The sequence below is a fragment of the Nelumbo lutea genome, chromosome 1 (assembly GCF_056320005.1).
Source record: "Nelumbo lutea isolate HS-2025 chromosome 1, American lotus-T2T, whole genome shotgun sequence".
In the NCBI taxonomy this organism is placed as follows: domain Eukaryota; kingdom Viridiplantae; phylum Streptophyta; class Magnoliopsida; order Proteales; family Nelumbonaceae; genus Nelumbo; species Nelumbo lutea.
In genome coordinates this window covers 163,933,053-163,939,096 of record NC_142684.1, presented here as the reverse complement: position 1 = coordinate 163,939,096, position 6,044 = coordinate 163,933,053, and the positions used below count along the sequence as shown (strand labels likewise).

Sequence of the window (6,044 nt, the reverse complement as noted above, 5' to 3'; positions counted from 1 at the left end):
GCTTGAACAGTTTCAGGGCCGAACGGTCCAACCGTCCAAGTCGACGATGTTTCAAAAACATTATGTTTTATTAACAAATATTTTATGACCGTTGCTAAAATATGATATAGTGACGAATATGTCTAACACTATAGATAAGTGTATAATGACAATTTTTAATATATATCACTATTACATAATATAGTGACAATCAATTTTGCCACTATTATCATATGAAAAACTTTTGATAAAGGTTTTAGTGACATTTTTAAACCGTCACTAAATCCAAATTCCTTCTTCCTATATTGACGATTTAGGACCATCACCAAATTATCAAAACGTTACTAAATGTCTGCCTATAGTAACACCTCGAATCCATGAGTATGCCACTTTTATAGAGCAAGGTACCCACGGCTATATGTATTTTTTTTATATTGAATTTTGTTTATCGTAGTGGTCATTTAATTTAAATTAATGAAACCTCTAATTTGTCCATTTGCACATAAATTTTTATTAAAAGATATTATAAAAGATAATTACATCTCAAGTATAATTTACATGCAGCTATGTGTTCAATATATATTACAATTTTCAAATTGCTTAACAATACAATCAATAAGTAAAAATTTGGCCCAATGTGTCTCGATCCAAAAGCTGCAACCTCTTATGTATTCAAGATCCATTACTTGAGAATGATCAACAAAGAGATCCACCTAAAAATGCAACCAAGAAAATGATTAATATTTTGTATCAATGCAATTCATGACTTAACTAAAACTGTTAAGAATAAAAAACAAAAATAAAAATAAAAAACAATTTAACAAATGGCCTAAATAAGAGAGCTTAAAACCCTTGGTCCATATTGCTGGTAAATCACTAAGAGGCTTTGGGGTTTGATGATTCAATCACTTTGGTATTTTCTAAAATAGGAATTTCATAGGCTTTCATTGAGTTGATAACCATTAGAAATGGCCACAGGAAGGTCCAAAGAATACACATTCGCAAAGGTCATAGAAATATTGGCTACTTTTAAAGAAGAATAATATTTGTTCATTTTATCTGGTACAAAGAAAAAGTCATGGCCTTAGCCTAAAACATGCATGAGCTATTCCACAATAATCTGGTCAATCACTACCTTTCCCAATAAACCATGACCTAAGTACTAGATTTAATTTGTCAAATGCACTCATGAATCTAAACTGAAATCGATCATAAGGGAGAAATTACCATCAAGGCAGCATTTTCAAGCTTCAATTTATTTGAACTCCATGTCAATCAACAATTCAGATCTAAAGGCTATATTCTCAACACTTAAGGATTCAACTTTCATTGCAAGTTCATCAGTCTCTTCCTAAAATAAATGGGTAAACATTAAGTATAGACCCATCCACTCACACAGGGATAGCCAACTTCAAAGGGAGAAAGCATCAGTACATAGAGAACATGTCAATATTGTTTTGTTTGGGTCCAACACCTTAAACCCATATCAGATTTTAGCACTCACACCAGTATCCGCATCCTCATGACATAGAGAGCATGACAGTAAAGTTTTGCTTCACATAAATGAGACAAGTGGCATGGAGAAGAAAAAATCATCTAAATGTTGAAGGGAAATATAAGCAAACAATACCTGCACCTAGAGTTCAAAAGAAATAGTAGTTGTATAGGCTTTTACTTTCCCATTAAGGAAACCTCTAAGCTCCAATGTTGGGGTCATGCTGGATAAAGAGGCTGTTCCGATATGATTGTTTTTCATCTAACATTGGTAGTAGCTCCATTAGAGATATGTTCACCCATGCAACATGCATGACACTTGACTATATTTCAACTTTCCTATCTATCCCTATTTGCTAAAAAGATTGAAAGTTATGAAGAAACAAGGTTTCCTCATCAAGATTTAAACCAAAATGCAATCCAAAACAAATCCCAAGTGATGGGTCATATTTTTCAAATTAGAGAGACCTTTGTAGTTTGGTGCTGATTAACCAGCGTTTCCTTGAGTCCCTTTTAGTGGGTAAAACAGTATCTGACACATCATTTCACCGGTGGATAGGATGCAATAGGCTTATAATTAACCATAGGAGAGAAGCCAAATCTACTGAGTTGCTTGAAAGTATTCTTGATAGAATGTTGAATTTTTCTTTCCAAAATCAATATCAAACACATCTCTATAGGTAAACACCTTTTCCATTGATTTGAGGGCATGAAAACTCCTTCAAATGTCCTCACTTAGACTGATACAGATTATCTATAGAGATTCTAACAACTTTTGTCCATATCAAATGATAGAACTAATGTTACAGATATGAAGAATATATAATTTGGCATCTTCGACAGTGTTGAGAACATGATAACATCTAAGTTGCTAGATAAATCTACTGTAAAAAGAAATAGAAAATTATGAATATATTGTATGAAATAAAATTTACTTGAAAGACAAATATTTATTAGAAAAATAAAACAACCTGTCAATGTTGAAGATCACATGCATTCAGCATTCTAGAAAGCATAAGTCTCTATAGCATCCAACCCACCATCCTCTGCTTTTCTTATTAAGTCTATCCATGTTTGCATTAACCATAAACAATTAGTAATATTGAAACCTCCACTAAAATCCCTCTCTACCATCAAATCATATACAACGGGCTCTATATCGTCAGTAATCTTAAATGCTACTTTGATGGTCAAAATATAGCCCATCCAGTAGACTATTTTTGGAAAAAAAATAACATTCCAATAATGATTTTAATAAGAAATGGTTTCTTTGGTTGCTTGCTTCAGTGAAATATATGCTACAAGCTCATCAATAACCAAAAAGAAATATTGGTTGTTTTCTTCAATAATAAAGATAGATTATTGAAGATAATATTAATAACAATATTATATGTGAAATTGGAAACAATATCAAAGGAAAGGGAGAAAAGGTAGCAGGGGGCTCTTATTTCATTTCTAATGACAAATACTTTCATACAGATAGGAACAATACAAGAAGAAGAAAACGACATGATATGATAGAGAGAACGTAGAATTAGCAACTCTCCCTCATCCTACCATATTAGTTGAAGAAGGTCTAGATAAGATCTAGAGAGAGATGCTAGTATTTAATTGGTGAAACAGTTTTTTGTTTTATTTAGAAAATAATTTTATCTTTATAACCAATAGAAAGATGCTTTTCAAAAGACATGTTCCTGATATAGACGACTATTATTTAGTTGGAATAAATACCAAAAGATTTCAAACATCCTTTAAAGCTTTCATGGAATGGATCCGTATATTCATACCAATCCATATTAAATGGATTCTGTGGGTTAATACCACGGAAAGGCAGTCTCACCTTGTGCACCATGTCAAATTAGAAATTCAAGACTATTGGGTTCAGCCTTAAAAACAAGAAATACACTACCCAACCAGAAATTCAAGACTATTGGAATGCTAACTCAAATGGCACTACTCACAGTACAGTGATTTATCAATCAGCCGGTGTGTACTATTTAAACTTTAAATCTGCTACCTAAAATTCAAATCAGTTGAGGATAAATGCATATTTCATAAAGACAATCTAATTCACAACATTTCTTGTGAAAGCAATTTTCCAGGCCAAATTCCACCCAGAATGAGGCATTCTATTGGGAGGTAGTTCATTTGTTTATGAGACGCATTAGAAAAAGTAGATTTAGATGGCCCCACATCCTATAGATGCATTTGTAAGTTAAAATATAAAATCAAATCACTTTTTATTTGCTAATATCCTACCCATTCATTAGTAGAATTTTGAAGCGTTTCTTTGCTTTGTTGGAGCCAACTTGACACCCCAATAGGACACAAGCATCTCTTCTCCCCCTGCCCACCCCCTGAGAGAGGAAGATAGATAGGGTCTTAATAAAGGTTCATCACTGCTGCTATCTTTGACCTGTTTGGGGAAAAACAACATAAATATAAGGTCTTATTTGAGATGCTAAGCATTTCTGTCACTGTTGGGGGGTTTCTGGGCCCTATTGCCAACTAGGGGTTTGTCACTGCTATATGTTCCAATACAGCAATCCCTTTCCTTTTTGTTATGATAAAGGTGTATTGAAATTTTTGGTTACACAATTATGTATGGTTGATTGTAAAATTAATAAAACTGGTCTAGCCTGGAAAACTAGGAACGAACTCTATCATTCCCAGGAGGATATAATCTGAACATCTCCTAGAAAACTAAAAAATAGGAACTCCTAGCCAACGTCAACAAATTGTATGCAAGTTACACAATTATTGTATTAGAACGCAGTGAAGCAGAAGTGGAGAATAAACAACTAAAGTCAATGGAATTCATGAACGAAAAATAATCAAACACTTCCTCAAAATTCAAATTATAATTATAGAAGTGTAGTCTCCACAAAATCTCAACTAAACAACAAATTCAAGCACATAAAAAGCTAGTATAATAGCACCAAACCATCATTATTGTAATCGAATCTCATTTCAATAAACATCAAATGAGAAAAAGTCATTTTCAAATTCAAGAAATGAATTTTGGGTGGACAACTCACTCTATAAGAAACCTTAACTTCAACTAAAACCGTACAGCATCTTAATTAGCTTTCTTTCTGGAGTGAAAGAGAAGAAAAGCAGGTACCTCGAGAGGCATCGGTTTCGATATGGAGATTTTAACTTAACAATAGGGAATGAGTAATAATGTATATTTGAAGAAGCGAAGAAAAATGAAGGATGAGAAAAACAACACAAAAACCTTGCACATGAAACATAGATTTAATTCTTAACTAGGAAGAATATAGATGTCGATGTGTTTTGTACATCCAATCCACCATTTTTTCCTTAAAAATTGCAAGAGTTAACCACCAACGACATACAAAATAGGGAGAGATTTTTACCTTAGTATGTATGGGTGAGAGGCAATTAGGGTAGCTGGAATATTAGCCCATGCCTTGAGGTCGATCCAGTGGAGAGCAAAGACAACCAAAACAATTAGGGGCAATCTGAGAGTGAGAGAGAGAGTTTCACCTGATGATGCTAGCGTCGTTGGTTGAGTGTCGTTAGGTGGTGAGAATGTCGAGAGAGAGAGAGAGAGAGAGATGGAGATACAGAGAGGGCGGGAAATAGAAAAGGGTTTATGTGAAGGAGGAGAAAAGGGTTTTTATGTTTGTTGCATATTCAAACCAAACACTATAATTTTCCTTGCATATCGAGAGGGAAAGTGAAGGGTCAAGTTTTTTAGTTCGTTGCATATCCAAGAGAGGCAGTGGATTTTGATTGTTTTAACAACAAAAGTTTTACCGCCGCCGGCGCCGGGGGTATGGAGCGGGAGATTCACATGCAACCTGAAATGAAATGTTTATTAACTAATTATAAATGGCATTCTAAATTTAACAAATTTAAATATATTAATTAATATTTAACAATTTTATTAATTAATTTAAATCGATATAAAACAGATTTTAATTTTTACCAATTAGTTTAAATTTTCCATTTATATAATATTTTTAATGTAATTTAAATAAATACAAATAAAAATTAATTGGAATTTTAAAATTTACTTTATTAATTATACATCTTTATTGTCAAAAATAAACATTTTAAATTAGAATTCTATTATTATTTTAATATTTTTTATGTTTAAACTTTTTAAAAAACTTAAAAATTACTATTACTAATTAGTTATAATATTATTGTATTATATTGTATCAATCATTCTTGTTAAAATTTTGAATCTTTTAGTAATCAATTTAAAATTTTCTTAGTTAAATTATTTTAGTATTAAAATTTATTTTTTATTAATGAATTTTTATTATTTTAGTATTAAATTTTTTTTGCTCGTTAGAATGTCCTTTTTGACCAGATCTAGTTAAAGTTGTGAATTGTTGATTCTCTAGTTACAAATTCAACTAACGTCTTCATACTTTGAACTTGCACGTAGAGATTATTGGGTTATTGGAATAAATAATCCTTGAACTTTACAAAATGGAGTGGTTGGGATCAATGTTTTAACAAACCAACCAGAGGCTTGACCATTTTTTTGACTTTGAGTTGCTTTCAACGGTTTGACCATTGAAGTCAAACGGGTT

The 6,044-nt window shown here is 32.1% G+C and overlaps 1 long non-coding RNA gene across 1 annotated transcript; it reads right to left on the bottom strand.

The window, feature by feature from the left end:
- Nucleotides 1-466: 466 nt before the first annotated feature.
- On the bottom strand, nt 467-5,287 carry LOC148878874 (uncharacterized). Its single transcript, XR_016104039.1, has 2 exons — nt 4,854-5,287; nt 467-692 (listed from the first exon to the last, which is right to left on the bottom strand). It is a non-coding gene; the product is annotated as an uncharacterized LOC148878874 (long non-coding RNA).
- Nucleotides 5,288-6,044: the final 757 nt, after the last annotated feature.